A 25,061-nucleotide genomic window follows, 5' to 3' on the forward strand; every position below is an offset into this window, starting at 1 on the left:
TCAATTCTAATAAGATATGTTTATATTCATGAAAAGGTACCATAAAAGAACTATGCAAGGAAATGAGCTAAGGAGACCCTAGAAGAGTCAAAAGCACTTAAAAGACTCTAAGAAAAGGTCCTTAAAGTCTAAGAGCAAAAGGGAGCAAGTAAGGAGATAAAGACTCACCAAGGGTATTATGGTCATTTGCATCTAAGAGGGTCAAAATATAATTTGAGAAAGTCTATGAAGTCTTTGGAACATGATTATCACTTTGGTGAAGACTAGAGACGAAAAGCATAAGAAATGAGCAAGTTAGGAGACAAGGGCAAAATTGTCATTTGCACCCTTTGGTCAAGTTAGAGAGCCCATTATTCAAGTTAAAATGAAATGGAGTCATTGAATGAGTCAAAATAACTTGAAGAAGTCAAGCTAGACAAAGGAGTGACTATAACTACTAAGGAAGGGCAAAGTGGTCTTTTGGGGTAGGAAATAGAAATTAATGCCCTAACTTGGTCTCTACACTTCATCTTCTTCCTTATGTGCTGATTTTTAGAGAGAGAAAATGTAATGGAGGCCAGGGTTTTGAGTTTCATAAAGATCTAGAGAGAGAAACTTAGATTTAGAGAGAAATAGCAAGGAAAACACCAAAAAAGGAGCAAAAGGGGCACTTGGACAACAATTATAGCATCGGGGCAGCAGCTACAATGGCCGATCAGCAGCTAAAACGGCCGACCAGCAGCTCCATTGGCCGACCAGCAGCTTGCTAAGGCATGGGACAACACCTAAAATGGCCGGAGAGCAACCCTTTTGGCTCCTTTGCTTGGTTTGCTTAGATTTTTCACTCCATTTGTTCTCCAAGGGTTTTTCTTACTCATTTTCCTCTTGTTCTTGTTTGGGGTGATTTAATTGATTATCTAGCTTAGTCTTGTTTGATTTTAGGGTTGTTAGCTACTTGTATGTGATGAATTCTAGAGAGAAATTAATTTATATGAGGGATTCATGTTATCAAACTTAAATTGGAGTATGTTTGTGAATGATTCCTTTTATATACGATTGAATTTGTTTATTAATCTTTCTAGAGTTTGATTGCTACTTGTTCTTGCTTAATAAACCTAGGTAGAGAGAAATTAGAAATAGAGATAGTGTAATTACTTGTCTCACGATGTCTACACCATTAATTACACTCTCATTTGGGGTTGAATGCAATAATCTCTCTATGTGTAGCTAAGCCTCTTGTTGAGGATTATGATGAAATCTTGATATGCTTATGTATGTGGTTGTATTGGTTAGATGAGTATGTTTTGATGTCTCTCTCACGAGGTTAATCGTTTAAGCTTGTTTCATGTCTTATGTCAAACATATGTCATAGTTACTTCTTAAGCGATCTTTCTGATTTTAGACTCGATGTTTAATGGAATATGATGACCCTTTGACTAGTTATGACCATTAGGTATATCTAGCACTTATAGCATCTAATGTAAAGTCGAGATGACTCAAACTCAATAACTGACCCAAGCAAGAACTTACATAGGTATATCTCGATGGATTCACGAATCCTTGACCTCTTTCATATGTTGAATAAGACCCTAGCCTCCCAATAAGCTTTAGTTAATAGTTTAAGTTTAGTTATTTCCCTTTTGTTTATTTTCGATTCATGCCTAACTATCAAAACCCCCATTTATCTTTGTTCTTTCTATTTTTGTCTAAGTTAGCTAGTAACACTTAAACCCGTGAACGAGACCCTCCGATAAACAAGTTATTTTCCTATCCTTGGATCGATCCTGGTTTTGCCGGGTTACTACTTGATACCTCCGCTTGGGTGTGCAACCTTTCGGGTGCATCAAGTTTTTGGCGCCGCTGCCGGGGATAGGTCTAGTAGTTTGAATATCGTTTGTCGTGTTGTTCATTAGTTTGGTGTTATTTGTTTACTTAGACGTTTTCTTTGTTTATTTTCGTAGTTTCTTCTTAATTTTTTTTTATTTTCTCTAAGGTACTCATCCAAGGAGTTTTAAAGGACGAAAGTTAACAAGTTTGGGGATATAAAGGGAGACAAAAGAAAAGGGAAAGGATCAAATTATGGTAACAAACGCCACCTCTAGTATCGTTCCCTAACCTTTACCTATTTGAGCGGCTTAAGTGCATTTGCATCTTGTCTATTATTGATAGTAGTAGTTGAATTGAACACTTGTGATTGCTTGCATTTTGCTTTAATTGTGCTTCAATGGATGTTTATGGGAATGATAGTTGGAATGATGGGTGTGAGGTTCATCGACCACTTAGAAGTCTTAGAGACTACCTTGAACCTAATATGGCTAGCATACCTTCATGCATCATATTTCGAGTAATGAGTGTGATTTAGACATAGACCCTAAGATTATTCCATTACTTCCTATATTCCGAGGCCTAGAGAATGAAGATCCATATTTTCATTTGAGAGAGTTCGATGAGATTTGCTCGATACTCCCAATCAATGGAGTACTTGAGGAAGTCGCTAAGCTCAAACTATTTCCATTATCACTAAAAGAAAAGTCGAAGATATGGTTTCATTCTCTAAGGCCTAGGACTATAAGAAGTTGGGATGAGATGACTAGGGCGTTTTTGAAAAAGTTTTTCCCAATCCATCGAACCAACACCTTAAGAAGAAAAATTATGAATTTTGAGCAACACAAAGAGGAGACCTTCTTTGGGTGTTGGGAGAGATTTAAAGACCTCCTTCTCGCATGTCCACATCATAACTATGAAATATGGAGGGTCATCGGATTCTTTTACGATGGCTTGACCTCTAAAATGAAACACTTCGTGGAAGTGATGTGCAACGGAGGGTCTATGAGTAAAAATCCTAATGAGGCTTGGGAGTATCTCGACCTCTTAGCGGAGAAGGCTCAAGATTGGGACACACCCGTTAAGAGTGACGGAGATATAGCCGAAGGAAACCATTACTCAAAAGGAGGCATATGCTTTTTAAAGGAGAACAGGGAAGTAGAAGATAAAATTGCCTACATGGCTCGGAAAGAATTTATAGATATGCATGATGGTGATTTAGCGATTGATAGTGTCTGTAGCATTTGTGCAAGTCAAGAACACCTAGCAAGTAAATGCCCTACTATTTCTCTTTGTCGAGATGTCTCGCTAGGATGCACAAATGTCGTAAACACTCATATGAAGCCTGTAGGTTTGAGGAGTGATGTCTTTACCAATGATTATGAGAATCTTCAAGAGCCCTTAGTTAGTTCTTATGTGTCTCATCATGAGAGGACTCTTGAAGATGTTTCGAAATCATTTTGTGAAGCAGAAACTCAAATTAGCCAAAACACCTTGCACGCCCTTAAAGAGATGGAGGAAAAATTGAAAGACATCGAGAAAAGGGTTTCACAACCCCAAACTCCAACAGATCTCAAGGGTATAGGTGAGGGTAATACAACTAGTGCTAATGTTAAGTCCAACTTCATTCTTGGAAGTGATGAAATGATTAGATTGGATACTCCTATGAAGGTAGACATACCCGAGGATCGTACAAATTCTGAGAGAGGAGATGGACATAACGAGGTTTTAAAGTCGAAATCTAAGTCTGAACTAGTTGATGAACTTCATTCCGCTTTTCATACACAATTGTTCCCTACTCGTGATATGAATATGCTTGCATTGATAGTTAAGAGGGACAATACTACTAGTGCTCAGGAGAATCATAACGACATGACTAGTTTTTTAGCTGAGACCTTTGTAGCTAGTAAAGATGGACGAGATGTGGATGCCCTCTTGAGCGGGGCTATAGATTTCCCTAAGGACACATATGATATCGAGACAAGAATAATGTTTAAAGGATTGGTTGAACCCTTACTTAAGGAAATTTCTGACTTAGTCTTGAGCCTTATGGGCAACCCCTTAGGTTTTAGTTCGACATCTCAACCAATATCTCATACCTATGTAGATCCTTTTAGTGAAATGCATGTTTTCCCTGTTAGTATATCAAACTTTATTGCATTGTCATCATCCAAGTTTGGGGATTACCTTTACCGTCTCACTTATGTACCAATGCCATTACATTATTGTGAGACGGTTCTTACCGGTTACATTTTTTCTTTGGGAAGACCCCCAAACCTTTCGTCTTTTGTTATATGATTGGTTGGTCTATTGAGGTGGGACCTTGATGTTTGTGGGTAGCATCTCTGAAAACCCTCCACGAGACAAAACTCGTGCTCTCGTGCATACGAGAGACTCAAAGGCTAGTTGCATAGCTTGATGCAATCGAGTGATCCTGTGTGAGTGGTCATTTTTATATGGTCTGTAAGGATTTACACCCTTCTACTAGTGTTTATAGCGGAAATATGACATCTAATGTCTACACTAGTATTCCCAGGATCACATGCAAAACTAGTAATTAATCTAATGGAGATAGTGGATTACCTTAATCGCTTTTCCCTCGAACTAGTTGAATTGATTGAAGAAGACCAAGAGCTTCAAGTGTAGCTCCTCTACTTGGGACACGAGCAATCAATTTGATCTCCCACCTTGTTGTATAGCTAGCACACCAATGGTGGTTGGAAAGGAAGAACACCTTCTTCTTTGACTAGATTGATAGTAATGGGAATTAGCTCACTTTCTCCTCTCTACTTGATGTGGTAGAGTAAGAAAGCTTAGAGAGAAATTCCACACCTTATTCTCTGCCCTAAGAGTGTTTATATAGAACCCTAATAAGAATCCACCTCCTTTTAGGTTTCCTAAAACACCCTTTAGAATAAGATTTAGGGAAATAGTCGAAAATAGCAACTATTGGTATTTTCTCAATTCCCCAAGGAGGAGGTGTCCAAACACCACGAAAATTGGCAGATATAATTTTTATTATATCAGCAACTAACCCTCCAAAATTCAGCCCAATCCGAGTCCTAGAAGTACCCGAACCGGTCTAGGCCCAAAAACCCTGTTTTTGGCCTTTTTGTACTATCTTTGCCTAATTCCTTTTTAGGCCTATGAGATATGTTTAAGGGACTCTCACTCCCACTAGTCATATCCTAGATCAATTTGTCACTCTTATGTGTAACCCGTTGTAGGATCCGATCGAAGTTAGCCGCGAATTACTTCGTAATTCGACGATCGTAGTTGGTCTCTAGCTACAACTCTACGATCCCTAAATCAATCGGACTTGATGATCTTCCACATCAATTGTCCTATCCGACAAATTGTTCGCATTGTCACCTTGGTCGAAGGACATCTCCTTCAACTCCTTCAGACTCCCACTTGGACTTAGAACAAGTGCAATGCCTCGATTCCCATGTCAATTTAGTATCCCATCTGATACGTCACATCATTCAGACTTTCTTGATATCCGAGTACAACTGTAAAAGACAAACGATTAACTTTTAATCCGTTTGAGCGCGGCCACGCATTTTCAGTTGCTACTCATCAAGTGGCCTTGAGACACTTTGTACCTAATGTGATTAGGGTGACACAATCCATTCTTGCGCTCCCACTTAACTTCATGTCTATCCTGTCCTTCCCAGTATCCGTCTTTATAACCTCCTTTTACGGCGCGGCATTTAACGGAACCAAAGTCGGGCATTCCTTACATAAGATGAGTGGAGCACTCATGTTTTGAGGAATCTCTCCAATTGTCTTTATGAGAAGTATTGACGTTCATCACGAATGATGTACTTCTCATTTGAGGGTTATCCAGTGTATAAACCTTTTATACACCCACGTAGTCGAATAGAATATACTATTCCTATAGCCCATGAAACTGCGCTAACCCATCGACTCCCGTGCTAGTCTTCGTGAGTCATTGTTGTCCATGCAATGACCTGGACCAGGGATTTTTGATAATAAATATTCCAAGTTCACTTAATAGGGTTTCATTCATCAGATCACGTATCTGACAAACCTATTCGGAACGTTTTATTATCTATGGACTGTCGTTTAAACACTAAACCAAGTTTAGACGACTGGTGAAATAATTCTTATTATTTCTGATAACGAGAGTTGTAAATCTGAGCCTCTTCCGTAAAACTCCTTTTACCCACTCAGTTTTACTTGTCGAGGTTTAAAATTACACCTCATGCCTTAGACTGTGTATGAATCTCATACTATGTCTTAGGTGACAGTTTAGTTTGACTACCGTGGTAGTCGGTTTTAAACTTTGCTTATTATCAATTAATTTGAAGATTACTATCTTCAACCTTGATAATATCTAGTAATCTTTACTAGAGTTAAGGCCTTTAATTCTTTGTGTAGTATTTGCAACAGTTCCCGGCTTAAAACACTTTTAGCCTACTTTCCTTCCATGTCTGGAAGTTTGCTACGATGACATGTTCAACTTTGTACTATTTCATCCTTTAGCCTTCTAGGATGTACTAAGTAGTGTTTCGGTTTTCCAATCCGAATTCGGATGTTTAAATGCTAATCATGTCCAACATGATTGACTTTACGTTTTCGAACATAAATGTCTCTCTCATGCGTGCTAGCTCATCGGTGTCTTTTAGACTCCGAGTTTTGCAACGCCCTCTGTCATGAGTTTTTGGGTCGAAATTCTTTTAGACTTTCCGAGTCTTAGATTTTCTGTTTTGGATCTCAAGCATCTCAGCGTACTGAGTCTCTCTAATCCTATCATCCTTTTGATCTATGCTTATAGATCTTCAGATGCCCAAAATGACATTTTATCCTTTTGTGTGTGGTCCTTTATTGAGTCAGTTCGTTACTGTTATACAACACCTTATGTCGTACTCAATCTTTTGTATGTAGTCTGCATACGGACCCGGAAGGTTTGTTTCTCCCACTTACCTTCTTGAAACTCGTGATTCAAGATTTTCTTCATTCCTCAGGAATCAAACTTCTTTGATTGCCTTTTGAATCGAAGGTTCTAACTCTTGCGTGCTTTTAATCCGTCGATAGATTTCTGAAGCATGCCTATGGACATAACTTGATTGGAAGAATCTTATTCTTCTTGTCTAGTTTCGGGAAACATGAATGTTTCCATCCTTCTCAGTTTTCTACTTTGGAAAACCAATTTAGGTCTTCTGTTGACTTAAATTATCAAGCTTCATGTCTTGACGAGATATGGATTCCACGATGATTTTGGCTTCTAGCCAAAATCTAGAGTCAGTTTCCGTTTCTGCGCAGGTCTTTTATCTCTTCAGAAATAACCTTTATTCTCTGAGTCTTTGAGATTTTATTTTGACCTTTCAGGGCTTTTGAACAACAACTTGGAGTTTATCTCAACTACTTTGAGATATACCTTTAGAGACACTTTCACTTGCTTTGAGAGTTCTCCTGCGAATGACATTCGCATTTGTGCGGTGGGTTTACAAGATCATATCTTTTACCTTTCCTTTTCCAAGGAGCCGCAGTTTGTTGCTCTTGGTCGAATTTAATCGTCTTGTACAAGTTTTCATGATTATTCTTCATGACTCTTCATGATTTTTCTCATGATCGAATTAAATCGACTTGTACTTTTCTCCCACTTATTCTTGTAACAATTAGTGCTTTTCTCCCAGACTGCTAATTATTAGAAGAATACTATCATGAGCAACAAACACTTTGTTCTCTTGATTGGTTGTGGAAGAAGCCCAAATTTCTTTCAAAAGAAATTGCGTCAGATATTAGCTAGTTTTGTAATGCTTTTACAAGCTTAGCTGTTAGACGGACTTTGGTAAGTGTGAAAACAATCGTTTATAGAATATGTCCCAAAATATTCGGAAGACTGGCTTAAACCCATCTTTGATCGAATTATGCATAGCAATGTTCGATTACTCCCACTGAATCCACCATCCCTCAGATGTGTTCCATGGAGCGAGTTGGGAAACGGTTTCTCAACTCCTTTGATGGTTATCAAGTATTTGACTCAAGTTTTTACCACTCCAATCTAATCGGATGACTTAAACTCTCTGGTCAAAATGATTCTTTTACTTCGGTTTGTACTTTGTTTGAACCTTTCAACATTCCGACTTATACTTTATGATTTGTACGTTTCCATACTTCATGAAGTTGTCAGAGTACGTATTTGAAGTTTCTCTCGTTAGCTTCTGCAAGTAAACTTATAGGTCTGCATAACACCGTATGAGTCCTAATAGATTACTAGTCTCTATGCCTTTTGAAAAGGGTGACTTTGTCAATTAGTCCTCAAGACCCAATTGACAATGCTGAAGTTTAATGAGTTTGAATCTCTTGATTTTAGCCATTATCAATGTTAACCTTCAGTTAATTTTGCCACTTGTTTAAAACATCATATGTTTCTAAAAGAACAAAATAATCACTATTAAGTTCTAAGCTAGATCAGTGTCTAAAAGAAGACTTTGATCCCTTTCAGCATCCCTAGCATTACTGCTTCTGCTCCCTCTTGGATCTTTACTTCTTTTAGTCAAGTATGTAATTCCCTTAAGCTCCCACTGAGCAGCTCATCTGGTCTTAAATACCTGATGAAGGAATTTTACGATACTTGTTTTTAACTTTGTTAACAAGGATACGGAACCGGAATTCGTAATTCCATTCCTTTTGTCCTCCAGGTTCTAAAGGTAGTTTCCTTTTAAATGGTCTAGCCATTGTTTTAGAAACATTCACAGTAATGAGGAATACTCTTGATCATGTACTCGGCAACTGCTTTTCTTTGATCAAATGTTTGTCTCATTTGACTGATCCTTTTGCCCTTTTGAATCTCAAGATCTCTTTCTTAGATTCTTTGTACCAAATCTCAAGAACCTTTCTTAGACTGGATATTCCCGTATGTTCTGCTCAGTTTGTTTGTAACAACCTGAGTGACTCATTTAAGGTCTTTATCAATCTCTGTTCAATCGATATTGAATTGGGTGATAGATGTATTCTGTTGTCTTCCCTTAGGATGACTTTCAGATTGCCTTGGAGGTCTCGTACCTCTCCATTTATGACTTCTGTAGGAATTTCTTCCTTAGTTTGTCTTAATGGTTATGCTAGCATTCATTACTCTTCCAAAGAGAATGTTATACGATTGCTTGCAAATGGCTTTTGACCTTCTCTTGTATGAGTCAACATTGGGATTGGGTATTCTAGTGACCTTCCTTTTGAATCTGAGAACTATTCTCGGATTCATTCTTCCATTCTAGGAAGTGGATCAGCACCTCCCTTAGGTGTGATTCAATGTTGAAATCGTTTGTGTCATCTTAAAACTACATAAAGAAATGGCAAAGTTTTAAAACTCGTTATCGTTTTTGAAAAACTTAGTTTTCCCACATTATTCAATAAAAATCGTCCCCGATTGAATAAGTGATTCCAAGACCCCAGTTCTTCGGAGTAAAGCGGACGAAGGCCCTACCCTTTGACTCCGTCGTTCCGGGTGAGTGAACTACTTCACTGATCATACCTTATGACTCTTGGTTGATAGATTTCATTAATGAATGACTAATCTATCCTTTTGCCTCGAGTATCCAAGACTCTCTTGCTGATCTCGTTGAGTAGAACCATTTAGATGTGTAGGCCTCTTCTATAGACCTACCCGCATTGTCCCAAGGTAGAGGAGGTACTCTGCGAAGGCCGACCCACCTTCCTCGAACAAGGGCGCAACGAGTGTCTTAATCTGGATAGGCGATTACTCAAGATTACGTTTTGGGGACTTTTACGCTAGTCTGGCGTTTGTTATAGTGAACTATTTAGCCTAACTAACATTAATGCACCCGAAAAGGTTACACACCCAAGCGGAGGTATCAAGTAGTAATCCGGCAAAGCCGGGATCGATCCAAGGATAGGAAGGTAGCTTGGATGTCGAAGGGTCTTATCCCCCGGTCTATGTATCAAATGCTAACTTAGGTTAAATAGGAAAGGAAACAAAGATAAATGGGGATTTTGATATGATGAATAAGTAATAAGAGAAGAAAACGAGTAAAACTAAACTAAGCAATCAATGTAAACGGGCGAGAGAGGTTTGAGAGAAGAGTCGAAGGAACAAGAGTCGGGAGACGGTAAGACTCGATTCGGGCAACAAATAAGTGAGAAAGGTGTCGAAGTCCGGGAATCCATAATGATAAACCTACGACTATGTGTAGTCCGATTTAATGTGTCAAAGTAAAATCGATATTCGACTCCTAAAGTAGATGTCTCTAAGTACTACGTATATCCGGAGATCATACTTAGTCAAACAAACGTCTATATCGAGTTAATCCCGAGTCATCGAAAGTGTCGTCTAGTCGCCTAACTATGTGAAGTGCATGACAAGACACATGAAATTATGACTTAGACTACGATTGATATCGAATACTTCGTTTCGTCTATTAACTATGCGAAGTGCTTGACAAGACACATGAAAATACGATCAAAACGATAATCGAAATAAATGAACATCAATTTCAAATCAAAACATCAAATCATATTAAACGTAATCACGAATTCATCACATTTCATCTCATATAATCGACACACTAAAGTTAGCTAACATGGTGATTAAATAAGAAATGGAAAGAAGATGATGAGAGAATCCCCCTTTTTCAATGTGGTTCGAGGCTAAGATCGTCGGAAAATATGAGTCTTTAAGGTGCAGCCGATCTCCCCTTAGCAAATTTTGGGTTCCCCATAGCGATCACCATCATCTTCTCCATTTATCACAAACCTCCATTAAAGCTAAACCCTAGCTTTCTCTCTCTAGCAATTTCTAACCCAAAATCAAATCAAACCATATAGGAAGCAAGCCAAGATGATGGGAAGTAAAAGCCCTAAAGTTTCGGATCAAGAAAGTGACCGGAAACTATAGCAAAATCCGGCCAAAGAATGGTGAAATTCCGGCCAAGAACCAAGAAGATCCGGCCAAAAAGCTTAGGTCCGGGCCAAAGGCTTCTTGAGTGCGCGTCCCGAGCTTGCTCCCGAGCTGCAGTCGCCTCCAAACCTGCTCGAGGCTGCTGTTCATGGCTGTACCGTGCGTGAAGCTTCCTTTAATGGAGCTGCTCGGGCTGCAGCTGCTGTTCCTGGCCAAATCCCGAGCTGCTCGTGCCGTTCTTTAGCTTCCCGTGCTGATGTTCGTGCACACTTCAAGACCCGAGCAGCAGCCATCTTCTTGTGCTCGTCCCGAGCTGCTGCCGGCCAAGACTAGGCCGGCCTTAGTGCTGGCCGGCCTAGCTTGGCCGGATCTTCCTCCTTTCTTCTCTCTTTTCTCTCTCTTTCAACCTTCAAAACTTTCTCAAGAACAAACCCTCAAGCTCTAGCCTCCTTTTTCTCTCCCTTCCTTCTTGCCTCCTTTCCCATGGTTGAAGATGATGAATAGTGTCCCAACTTGTGTTTACACAACCCTAGACTTAGTCAAACTTGACTAAGTCTTAGGCCATTTTGACTTGGACCAAAAAGGTGCCCATAGAATCTCTACTATTCTCTTCCTTTTTGGGCTCTTGGGTTGGGCTTCTTTCTAAAGCAAGGGAGTGCCTTCATCTTGTCTCTACATTTAGAACCAAGGGGGGTGCCTTCATAGAATCCTTGTTTCAAGACCGAACCTCGGCTTCTTTCATTCCCAACTTCTCCGTCCGAACTCCGAATCGACTTCCGTTTTCACCGTCGGACTCGTCATTGACTTCACTTGTTGTTTGACTTCTGATTGTGACCAAAATGACCAAAATACCCCTGGTTCTCTTTTCTTCCCTTTTGCCGCATAAGATAAAAATGTGATAATTCGCTCTCTTTATTCCGAATTACACACCAAACCCCAAATAAACTACCTAGCAATGAAAACACATAAATAATTAGAAATAAAACTCGAAAAGAACTAACTCATCAAAGTTAAGTGACCTAAATGTGGCATTTTCACGCCACATCAACATCCCCAAACTTAGAATTTGCTAGTCCTCGAGCAAACAAACAATACAAGACAATAAAGTAAACCTAGCTCACTTTCGGAGGACTCCCGGTTGCATTTAGCATATGCAACAAGCCTTTAAACCCTTAGGTTACCCCTAAAGGACGAGTTTTGTCTCGTGAGGGTTTCCAGTGAATACACCCACAAAGTTCTAGATTTCCAAGAGACATAAGGGTTCAACTATCGATGCAAATAAGGTGATGATCAACAAGTGAGAGACTTAAGTATGTCAAACATATGAACCAAACCAATAAACACAAAAGCATGCTAAGAGTCTCTTCACTAATAGTTTCATACTCAAGTGCAAATATCTCATCATCATGAGTATCATCGAAGGCTAAAGTTACAAAACCTTGTTTCCTATCATAGCACATTTCGCCTCGACTTTAGCCTCACGGTCATACGCTCTTAAACATGAAATCACTCAAATCGAATTGTAATGGTTCACTCTCATGTGTGAGCATGGAATAACGGAAACTCAACACATACAAAATTAAATGAGGATAACAAGTTCTAAAACGAAATGATCTCTTAAGAATGGAAATAACCACTAACGGAATGGGGAAGCTCACTCACCCTTCTCACCCACTCTACCCTCTAATAATGTCTCTTAAAAGTCAACGGATACAAGTGATGGAATGGAAGATGATGAAATCCCGAGAATGTCGACGCCTTCAACGATAAAAGAACACTCAAACAACCTTTAAACTTAACTTCTTGCCTTGAATACTTTATTTTCCACAACACTTACACAAACACAAAATAACACATATAGACACTTTCTTTCTTTTTCCTTTTTTTTTTTCCTTTTTTTTTTTCTTTCTTTTCTCTTCTTTTCACTTTTTTCTTTTTTTCGTTTTTTCCTTTTTTCACTTTTCACTTTCTTACACACATACCCAAACACCAAAACAAAAATACAACTAGTATTCTCAACAAATCACCTTTACTTTCACATTTTGCTTTCACATCCTTTCTTCTTTACTTTTCATGTCTTCATTCTCGAGAGTAGTATGATGAATGGATGGTGGAGTACCCGTTTCCCTAAAGTTGACACTATTATCGGGTTTCATGGACTACAAGAGTAAGGTTTATTCGCTATCCTGATGTCACTCCTAGTGGCTAAGGAAGTTGAGCTCATGAGATCGTCTAAGCTCTATTGAAAGTTGCGAAGTTGAGTAGCTCTTCATTCTACTCAGAGTTAACGCGGAAGAGTACACTCAAAGGCAATAAAAAGGCTCAGATATCTCACATGGGTTTAAGTCTCCACTAATGACTATTCTAGGTCACTCAGAAGTGTTCCTTCTTCCTTAAGATGATACTCATATGATAAAACACCAACACCAAAGGACTCAACATTCATGAAAAGACTAAGAGCATGCATATGATTTATCGAGAAAGACACACATGCATCAACATACTTAAGAAAATCACTAGAATCATACCAAATCTACCCAAAAAATTTCAAATTTGGTCGAATTTGTTGAACTCTCTTGTCTTTTGAAATCTAAGGTCATGATGTCATGCGACCAAAAAGTCGTATCCCCATCCCCAAACTTAAAACTACATTGTCCTCAATGTTCTAAGCATATACTCACCAAAAGATAAGAGGTACAATAAGTTAAAGAGAAGAGTGGAAGGATATTACCATAGCCGGTGGAGATAAAAATTTATACTACCAAGACTTGTGTATTCGAGTTCCAAGTTGATGATAAGCCCATCGCCATCCCCAAACTTGGAACGAACCACGTCCCAAAGGTATATAAAGTGAGAAACACTCCTAAAACATCAATAAATAGAATAAGAATGAAGCATAAGCATGACAACATAAAAATGACCACTCACGCAGGATCACTCGATTGCATCGAACCATGCAATTAGTCATTGATTCTCTTGCTTTCGCAAGAGCACGAGTTAGGTCTCGTGGAGGGTTTTCAGAGATGATACCCACAAACATCAAACCCATCTCAATAGACCAACCAATCATATAACAAAAGACGAAATATTTGGGGGTCTACCCATACGAAAGTTTTAACTGGTAAGAACCGTCTCACAACAATGTAATGGTATGGGTTTATACGTGAGACGGCAAAAAATAAGAGGTAATCCCCAAACTTGGATGATGACAAGGCAACAAAGTTTGATAAAATAACAGAGGGGGCATGCATTTCACCAAAATGATCTACAAAGGTCTCAGGAATCAAACTAGTCATGTTGTTATGGTCCTCCTGAGCATTAATAGTATTGTCCCTTTGAACTACCGGTGCAAGCATATATATATCACAGGTAGGCAATAATAGTTGAGAGAATGAGGGTTTAGGTCTATCAACTGGTTTAGACTCAGATTTCGACTGAAAAACCTCGTTATGCCCACCACCATTCTCAAAAATCGTACGATCCTCGGGTATGTCTACCGTCATGGGAGTCTCTAAGTTAATCATTTCATCACTTTCGAGAATGGAGTTGGACTTAACATTAGCACTAGGTGTATTACCTTCACCTGTACCCTTAGGAGTTTGGGGTTGTGAAATCCCTTTCTCGATGTCTTTCAATTTTGCTTCCATCTCTTTAAGGGCGTGCAAGGTGTTTTGGCTAATCTGAGTTTCTACCTCATAAAATGATTTCGAAACATCTTCAAGAGTCCTCTCATGATGAGATGCATAAGTGATATCAACTAAGGGCTCTTGAAGATTCTCATAATCATTTGTAAAGGCATCACTCCTTGAACCTACGAGCTTCATATACGTGTCTACGACATTTGTGCATCCTAATGAGACATCTCGACAAAGATAAATAGTAGGGCATTCACCCGTTAGGTGTTCTCGACTTGCACAAATGCTACAAACACTATCAATCACTAAATCACCATCATGCATATCTGTAAATTCTTTCCGAGACACGTTGAAAATTTTATCATGTACTTCCCCATTTTCCTTGAAAAAGCATATGCCTCCTTTTGAGTAATGGTCTCCTTCGGCTATATCTTCGTCACTCTTAACGGGTGTGTCCCAATCTTGGGCCTTGTCCGCTAAGAGGTCGAGATACTCCCAAGCCTCATTAGGACTTTTACTCATAAACTCTCCGTTGCACATAACTTCCACGAAGTGTTTCATTTTGGAAGTCAAGCCATCGTAAAAGAATCCGATGACCCTCCATGTTTCGTAGTTATGATGTGGACATGCGAGAAGGAGGTCTTTAAATCTCTCCCAACACCTAAAGAAGGTCTCCTCTTTGTCTTGCTCAAAGTTCATAATTTCTCTTCTTAAGGTGGTGGTTCGATGAGCGGGAAAGAACTTTTTCAAAAACACCCTAGTCATCTCATCCCAACTTCTTATAGTCCTAGGCCTTAAAGAATGAAACCATATCTTCGACTTTTCTTTTAATGAAAACGGAAATAATTTGAGCTTAGCGATTCCCTCAAGTTCTCCATTGATTGGGAGTATCGAGCAAATCTCATCGAACTCTCTCAAATGAAAATATGGATCTTCATTCTCTAAGCCTCGAAAAATAGGAAGTAATGGAATAATCTCAGGGTCTATGTCTAAATTACACACATTACTCGGAAATATGATGCATGAAGGTATGCTAGCCATATTAGGTTCAAGGTAGTCCCTAAGACTTCTAAGCGGTCGATGAACCTCATACCCATCATTCCAACTATCATTCCCATTAACATCCATTGAAGCACAATTAAAAAAATGCAAACAATCACAAGTGTTCAATTCGACTACAACTATCAATAATAGACAAGATGCAAATGCACTTAAGCTGCTCAAATAGGTAAAGGTTAGGGAACGATACTAGAGGTGGCGTTTGTTACCACAATTGGATCCTCTTCCCTTTTCTTGTCTCTACCTTTTTATCCCCAAACTTGTTTGCTTTCGTCCTTTAAAGCTCCTTGGATGAGTACCTCAAAGAAAACAAGAATTAAAAAGAAACTAAAAAAAACAAAGAAAATAAACGTCCAAGTAAGCAAATAACACTAAAGTAATGAACAAAACACGTAAACGATATCTAAACTACTAAACCTATCCCCGGCAGCGGCGCCAAAAACTTGATGCACCCGAAAAGGTTACACACCCAAGCGGAGGTATCAAGTAGTAATCCGGCAAAGCCGGGATCGATCCAAGGATAGGAAGGTAGCTTGGATGTCGAAGGGTCTTATCCCCCGGTCTATGTATCAAATGCTAACTTAGGTTAAATAGGAAAGGAAACAAAGATAAATGGGGATTTTGATATGATGAATAAGTAATAAGAGAAGAAAACGAGTAAAACTAAACTAAGCAATCAATGTAAACGGGCGAGAGAGGTTTGAGAGAAGAGTCGAAGGAACAAGAGTCGGGAGACGGTAAGACTCGATTCGGGCAACAAATAAGTGAGAAAGGTGTCGAAGTCCGGGAATCCATAATGATAAACCTACGACTATGTGTAGTCCGATTTAATGTGTCAAAGTAAAATCGATATTCGACTCCTAAAGTAGATGTCTCTAAGTACTACGTATATCCGGAGATCATACTTAGTCAAACAAACGTCTATATCGAGTTAATCCCGAGTCATCGAAAGTGTCGTCTAGTCGCCTAACTATGTGAAGTGCATGACAAGACACATGAAATTATGACTTAGACTACGATTGATATCGAATACTTCGTTTCGTCTATTAACTATGCGAAGTGCTTGACAAGACACATGAAAATACGATCAAAACGATAATCGAAATAAATGAACATCAATTTCAAATCAAAACATCAAATCATATTAAACGTAATCACGAATTCATCACATTTCATCTCATATAATCGACACACTAAAGTTAGCTAACATGGTGATTAAATAAGAAATGGAAAGAAGATGATGAGAGAATCCCCCTTTTTCAATGTGGTTCGAGGCTAAGATCGTCGGAAAATATGAGTCTTTAAGGTGCAGCCGATCTCCCGTTAGCAAATTTTGGGTTCCCCATAGCGATCACCATCATCTTCTCCATTTATCACAAACCTCCATTAAAGCTAAACCCTAGCTTTCTCTCTCTAGCAATTTCTAACCCAAAATCAAATCAAACCATATAGGAAGCAAGCCAAGATGATGGGAAGCAAAAGCCCTAAAGTTTCGGATCAAGAAAGTGACCGGAAACTATAGCAAAATCCGGCCAAAGAATGGTGAAATTCCGGCCAAGAACCAAGAAGATCCGGCCAAAAAGCTTAGGTCCGGGCCAAAGGCTTCTTGAGTGCGCGTCCCGAGCTTGCTCCCGAGCTGCAGCCGCCTCCAAACCTGCTCGAGGCTGTTGTTCATGGCTGTACCGTGCGTGAAGCTTCCTTTAATTGAGCTGCTCGGGCTGCAGCTGCTGTTCCTGGCCAAATCCCGAGCTGCTCGTGCCGTTCTTTAGCTTCCCGTGCTGATGTTCGTGCACACTTCAAGACCCGAGCAGCAGCCATCTTCTTGTGCTCGTCCCGAGCTGCTGCCGGCCAAGACTAGGCCGGCCTTAGTGCTGGCCGGCCTAGCTTGGCCGGATCTTCCTCCTTTCTTCTCTCTTTTCTCTCTCTTTCAACCTTCAAAACTTTCTCAAGAACAAACCCTCAAGCTCTAGCCTCCTTTTTCTCTCCCTTCCTTCTTGCCTCCTTTCCCAAGGTTGAAGATGATGAATAGTGTCCCAACTTGTGTTTACACAACCCTAGACTTAGTCAAACTTGACTAAGTCTTAGGCCATTTTGACTTGGACCAAAAAGGTGCCCATAGAATCTCTACTATTCTCTTCCTTTTTGGGCTCTTGGGTTGGGCTTCTTTCTAAAGCAAGGGAGTGCCTTCATCTTGTCTCTACATTTAGAACCAAGGGGGGTGCCTTCATAGAATCCTTGTTTCAAGACCGAACCTCGGCTTCTTTCATTCCCAACTTCTCCGTCCGAACTCCGAATCGACTTCCGTTTTCACCGTCGGACTCGTCATTGACTTCACTTGTTGTTTGACTTCTGATTTTGACCAAAATGACCAAAATACCCCTGGTTCCCTTTTCTTCCCTTTTGCCGCATAAGATAAAAATGTGATAATTCGCTCTCTTTATTCCGAATTACACACCAAACCCCAAATAAACTACCTAGCAATGAAAACACATAAATAATTAGAAATAAAACTCGAAAAGAACTAACTCATCAAAGTTAAGTGACCTAAATGTGGCATTTTCGCGCCACATCAAACATCCACGACATAAAGCGTAAATAAGTAAGTAAATGCGCGCGAGAAAGTAAATCAAGCAGACATGGATCCTAGTATGGCCCCTAACCTAGAAGATCTAATCACCCTTGGTTTTCTTCTTGTTTCGCCTTTTGGTTCGTCTTAGATCGCCATCTTTTAACCTCCATTGATTTCTCCCACTCGCCTTTGGATTTCATCCTCGAGTTTCTTCAATGGACTCATAGACCCTAAACTCTAATTACAAGACTCTAACGATTCGCAGATCGTATAAACTTGAAATTAAAATTAATTACAAAGCATGCACCCATCCGTGCTTAAAACAAGAATAAAGAAATAAATCTATGGCCATACTAGTTTCCCGCATTCACATCACATGCAATCATATAATATATCAAGGCTAAGAATTATATATGCATGATTATCTTGGGAGATACTTTTGTTGACATCACATGTCACATTACGGACCTTAAGTCTAAATTCGAAGAATTCTACTAATGGTGCTTTCCGGTTTTATCTTTTATGATTTCTAAACTCATCTTTAAGAAAAACTCCGTTTTGGGCTCGAGAAAGCCCGGGTCAATTTCGGAAAAAATATTGGTTCGATTCTTAATGATTTCATAAATCAATTTTAAGAGAAATCCGTTTTGGGCTATTGGATGGCCCGGATTGATTTTGGAATTATTTGGTTGGAATCGGAAAATTTTTTGGCAAAAACTCCCACTCGAATGATGGTCCCTTTTCGTGGTCCGAAAAGCCTCGAAAAAGCCCGGGACAAGTCATAGACAAGTCCCGGCCCAAGCCCAAAAAGGGCTCGGACAAGGTCCGGACATAGCACGGCCCATAGGGCCGGCATGTCCTGGCCGAGGCCTATCAAGGCCTGGTCTCGTCCTGGCCGGAGCCAGGACGCTAGTCCATGTACCAGACGCGTCCTAGACGTGTCTGGTACTGGACCGGACCAGCACTAGGTGTCTCGGACTAGTCCGAGACACCCAGAACCTCCCAGACGCGTCTGGTCGAGTGCTCTGGATGCGTCCTAGACGCGTCCAGGAAGCTCCTTCGCAGCTCCTGGTCGCGTCTTAGACGCGTCCTTAGTAGCTGCTCTGGACGCGTCTCAAAGACGCGTCCAGAAGCTTCTGTCGCAGCTGCTGGTCGCGTCTTCAAGACGCGTCTCCGCAGCTGCTCTGGACGCGTCCAGAGGACGCATCCAGGAGCTTCCTGGCCGGACACTAGGGTTTTTCAAAACCCTAGTTTCCAAAAAGAAATTTTTTTTTTTTTTTTTTTTCTTATGCAACTCTAAGTTGCTATTTTCCAATTTTTAAAACTTTTCTTAAATTTTTGAAATTCCTTTTAGAACACTTCTAAAAATTTTTAAAACTTTTAGAAACTTTTAAATTTTTCCAAATTTGTTTTGAGAGCTTCCTAAAGTCAAAACTACTCTTTTTAGAACACTTCTAAAATTCTAAAATTCCAAAATTTTGTTTTTCAAAAGTTTCCAAAACTTAAAAACAACTCTTAATCAAACCAATTTTGGATCAAAATCTAGGTTTTTGAAATTTTTCAAAGAACAATTTTGAAATCAATTTTGAAAAATCTTTGAATCCAATTCAAAATTAATCAAATTTTATGTTTTAAAATCTTTTTAAACATAACTATCAATTTAATCAAGCATGGATTAGTTTGAAATTCAATCAAATTGAGACTTTTAAAACACTTTTAATCATCAATGTGATTCTCAATTTGAAAATTTATTGAATCCCATCAAATTATGAGTTAAAATACCTTTTTAAAAACACCTTTTAAAATACTTTTATAAACTCAATTTTCAAATTATCAAGCATATAAATTAGTTCGATTCTTAGCAAAAACTAGTTAATAGCAAGAGGCTCTGACGCCACTGTAGGGATTTACACCCTTCTACTAGTGTTTATAGCGGAAATATGACATCTAATGTCTACACTAGTATTCCCAGGATCACATGCAAAACTAGTAATTAATCTAATGGAGATAGTGGATTACCTTAATCGCTTTTCCCTCGAACTAGTTGAATTGATTGAAGAAGACCAAGAGCTTCAAGTGTAGCTCCTCTACTTGGGACACGAGCAATCAATTTGATCTCCCACCTTGTTGTATAGCTAGCACACCAATGGTGGTTGGAAAGGAAGAACACCTTCTTCTTTGACTAGATTGATAGTAATGGGAATTAGCTCACTTTCTCCTCTCTACTTGATGTGGTAGAGTAAGAAAGCTTAGAGAGAAATTCCACACCTTATTCTCTTCCCTAAGAGTGTTTATATAGAACCCTAATAAGAATCCACCTCCTTTTAGGTTTCCTAAAACACCCTTTAGAATAAGATTTAGGGAAATAGTCGAAAATAGCAACTATTGGTATTTTCTCAATTCCCCAAGGAGGAGGTGTCCAAACACCACGAAAATTTGCAGATATAATGTTTATTATATCAGAAACTAACCCTCCAAAATTCAGCCCAATCCAAGTCCTAGAAGTACCCGAACCGGTCTAGGCCCAAAAACCCTGTTTTTGGCCTTTTTGTACTATCTTTGCCTAATTCCTTTTTAGGCCTATGAGATATGTTTATGGGACACTCCCATGATTATATCTCACTCCCACTAGTCATATCCTAGATCAATTTGTCACTCTTATGTGTAACCCGTTGTAGGATCCGATCGAAGTTAGCCGCGAATTACTTCGTAATTCGACGATCGTAGTTGGTCTCTAGCTACAACTCTACGATCCCTAAATCAATCGGACTTGATGATCTGCCACATCAATTGTCCTATCCGACAAATTGTTCGCATTGTCACCTTGGTCGAAGGACATCTCCTTCAACTCCTTCATGGTCATGCTTATGCTTCATTCTTATGCTATTTCTTGATGTGTTAGGAGTGTTTCGCTTTGTATACTTTTGAGACGTGGTTCGGTCCAAGTTTGGGGATGACGGTGGATTTATTATCAACTTGGAACTCGAATACATAAGTCTTGGTAGTAGCACTCTTTATCTCCTCCGGCTATGGTAATATCCTTCCACTATTCTCTTTAACATATTGTACCTCTTATCTTTTGGTGAGTATATGCTTATAACATTGAGGACAATGTTAGTTTTAAGTTTGGGGATGGGGATATGACATTTTGGCCTCATGACCTTGGATTTCAAAAGATTAGAGAGTTCAAAAATTCGACCAAATTTGAAATTTTTTTGGGTAGATTTGGTATGACTCTAGTGGTATTCTTAAGTATGTTGATGCATGTGTGTCTTTCTCGATAAATCTTATGCATGCTCTTAGTCTTTTCATGAATGTTAAGTCCTTTAGTGTTCGTGTGCTATCATGTGGGTATCATCTTAAGGAAGAAGGAACACTTCTAAGTGACCTAAAATAGTCATTAGTGGAGACTTAAACCCATGTGAGATATCTGAGCCTTTCTATTGCTTTTGAGTGTACTCTTCCGCGCTAACTCCGAGTAGAATGAAGAGCTACTCAACTTCGCAACTTCCCAAAGAGCTTAGACGATCTCATGAGCTCAACTTCCTTAGCCACTAGGAATGACATCAGGATAGCGAATAAACCTTACTCTTATAGTCCATGAAACCCGATAATAGTGTCAACTTTAGGGAAACGGATACTCCACCATCCATTCATCATACTACTCCCGAGAATGAAGACATGAAAAGTAAAGAAGAAAGAATGTGAAAGCAAAGTGTGAAAGCAAAAGTGATTTGTTGAGAATACTAGTTTGTACTTTTGTGTTTGGTGTTTGGTTATGTGTGTAAAAAGGAGAAAAGAGAAAGAAACAAAAAAAAAAAAAAAAAAAAAAGAAAAAAGAAAAAGAAAGAAAGTTGTTTTTGTGTAAAAGTTCATGTGAACTTTTGAGTGTTTATGTAAGTGTTTGGAATAAATAAAGTATTCAATGCAAAAAGTCAAGTTAAAGGTTGTTTGAGTGTTCTTTTATCATTGAAGGCGTCGACATTTCATCATCTTCCAATCCATCACTTGTATCCGTTTACCTTTAGGAGGCATTATTAGAGGGTAGAGTGGGTGAGAAGGGTGAGTGAGCTTCCCCATTCCGTTAGTGGTTATTTCCATTCCTAAGAGATCATTTCGTTTTAGAACTTGATATCCTCATTTAATTTTTGTATATGTTGAGTTTACTATGCTCACATATGAGAGTAAACCATTATAATTCGTTTTTGAGTGATTTCATGTTTAAGAGCGTATAACCGTGAGGCCAAAGTCGAGGCGAAATGTGCTATGATAGGAAACAAGATTTTGTTACTTTAGACTTGGATGACGCTCATGATGATGGGATACTTGCATTTGAGTATAAAACTATTAGTGAGGAGACTCTTAGCATGCTTTTGTATTTATCGGTTTGATTCATATGTTTGACATATTTAAATCTCTCACTTGTTGATCATCACCTTATTTGCATCGATAGTTGAGCTCTTATATCCCTTGGAAATCTAGAACTTTGTGGGTGTATTCACTGGAAACCCTCACGAGACAAAACTCGTCCTTTAGGGGTAACCTAAGGGTTTAAAGGCTTGTTGCATAGGCTAAATGCAACCGGGATTCCTCCGAAAGTTAGTTAGATTTTTTGCTTTGTTGTGTAATTTTCTATTGTTTGCTTGAGGACAAGCAAAGCCTAAGTTAGGAGTGTTTGATGTGATGTGAAAACATCACATTTAGGTCACTTAACTTAGATGAATTAGTCCATTTTATGCTTCAATTCTAATAAGATATGTTTATATTCATGACAAGGTACCATAAAAGAACTATGCAAGGAAATGAGCTAAGGAGACCCTAGAAGAGTCAAAAGCACTTAAAAGAATCTAAGAAAAGGTCCTTAAAGTCTAAGAGCAAAAGGGAGCAAGTAAGGAGATAAAGACTCACCAAGGGTATTATGGTCATTTGCATCTAAGAGGGTCAAAATATAATTTGAGAAAGTCTATGAAGTCTTTGGAACATGATTATCACTTTGGTGAAGATTAGAGACGAAAAGCATAAGAAATGAGCAAGTTAGGAGACAAGGGCAAAATTGTCATTTGCACCCTTTGGTCAAGTTAGAGAGCCCATTATTCAAGTTAAAATGAAATGGAGTCATTGAATGAGTCAAAATAACTTGAAGAAGTCAAGCTAGACAAAGGAGTGACTATAACTACTAAGGAAGGGCAAAGTGGTCTTTTGGGGTAGGAAATAGAAATTAATGCCCTAACTTGGTCTCTACACTTCATCTTCTTCCTTATGCGCTGATTTTTAGAGAGAGAAAATGTAATGGAGGCTAGGGTTTTGAGTTTCATAAAGATCTAGAGAGAGAAACTTAGATTTAGAGAGAAATAGCAAGGAAAACACCAAAAAGGGAGAAAAAGGGGCACTTGGACAATAATTATAGCACCGGGGCAGCAGCTACAATGGCCGATCAGCAGCTAAAACGGTCGACCAGCAACTCCATTGGCCGACCAGCAGCTTGCTAAGGCATGGGACAACACCTAAAATGGCCGGAGAGCAACCCTTTTGGCTCCTTTGCTTGGTTTGCTTAGATTTTTCACTCCATTTGTTCTCCAAGGGTTTTTCTTACTCATTTTCCTCTTGTTCTTGTTTGGGGTGATTTAATTGATTATCTAGCTTAGTCTTGTTTGATTTTAGGGTTGTTAGCTACTTGTATGTGATGAATTCTAGAGAGAAATTAATTTATATGAGGGATTCATGTTATCAAACTTAAATTTGAGTATGCTTGTGAATGATTCCTTTTATATACGATTGAATTTGTTTATTAATCTTTCTAGAGTTTGATTGCTACTTGTTCTTGCTTAATAAACCTAGGTAGAGAGAAATTAGAAATAGAGATAGTGTAATTACTTGTCTCACGATGTCTACACCATTAATTACACTCTCATTTGGGGTTGAATGCAATAATCTCTCTATGTGTAGCTAAGCCTCTTGTTGAGGATTATGATGAAATCTTGATATGCTTATGTATGTGGTTGTATTGGTTAGATGAGTATGTTTTGATGTCTCTCTCACGAGGTTAGTCGTTTAAGCTTGTTTCATGTCTTATATCAAACATATGTCATAGTTACTTCTTAAGCGATCTTTCTGATTTTAGACTCGATGTTTAATGGAATATGATGACCCTTTGACTAGTTATGACCATTAGGTATATCTAGCACTTAGAGCATCTAATGTAAAGTCGAGATGACTCAAACTCAATAACTGACCCAAGCAAGAACTTACATAGGTATATCTCGATGGATTCACGAATCCTTGACCTCTCTCATATGTTGAATAAGACCCTAGCCTCCCTATAAGCTTTAGTTAATAGCTTAAGTTTAGTTATTTCCCTTTTGTTTATTTTCGATTCATGCCTAACTATCAAAACCCCCATTTATCTTTGTTCTTTCTATTTTTGTCTAAGTTAGCTAGTAACACTTAAACCCGTGAACGAGACCCTCCGATAAACAAATTATTTTCCTATCCTTGGATCGATCCTGGTTTTGCCGGGTTACTACTTGATACCTCCGCTTGGGTGTGCAACCTTTCGGGTGCATCAAGGTATTTCTTGTCATATTTACATGCTCATCTTTGTTTTGGGTCTTGGTAGGCTCTCATGGCATCGATTTCCTCCCGTCGTCAATTGAGCGAGAGTGTGGATCGAGTTGCGGAGTTGACGGGATCATTCTCCAGGTTGCAGACTCGTTACGACAGCCAGGTGGTTTCCTTTCAGGAGCAGGGTGACAGGATGCGTGCCCGGGAGAGAGAGCTGGAGTATCTTCGGGGGCGGTACACTGTGCTGGAGCGAAAAGCGGCGTACAACCAACAACTAGTTGATGAATTTCCCCGTGAGAGGGATCAGATTGTGACTGACACGGCGTTACGGACCCGTGCAGACTTGTTCGTCGAGTACCGCGAGAATGGGCCCGACGGATGGGATATGGATGATAACATAGAGGCCTGGCGGGTTCGTCACGAGGAGCTCTTGGCGGAGCAGCGGGCGGGAGAGATGACGATAGATATGGACGAGGTGATGAGGGGCGATGACGCAACTGGAGGTGGTTCGCCTCACTAGTGCTTTCCTTTGTCTTGACTTGCGTAGAAT

The 25,061-nt window shown here is 39.3% G+C and overlaps 1 long non-coding RNA gene across 1 annotated transcript; it reads left to right on the plus strand.

Annotated features, from left to right (window-relative positions):
- Positions 1-507: 507 nt before the first annotated feature.
- On the plus strand, positions 508-23,684 carry LOC147549759 (uncharacterized). The gene is made up of 2 exons (XR_015237857.1): positions 508-2,061; positions 20,853-23,684. It is a non-coding gene; the product is annotated as an uncharacterized LOC147549759 (long non-coding RNA).
- Positions 23,685-25,061: the final 1,377 nt, after the last annotated feature.

Source organism: Eschscholzia californica, unplaced genomic scaffold (genome assembly GCF_041429995.1).
Source record: "Eschscholzia californica isolate CP2 unplaced genomic scaffold, dmEscCali1.0.p SCAF_3, whole genome shotgun sequence".
NCBI lineage: Eukaryota > Viridiplantae > Streptophyta > Magnoliopsida > Ranunculales > Papaveraceae > Eschscholzia > Eschscholzia californica.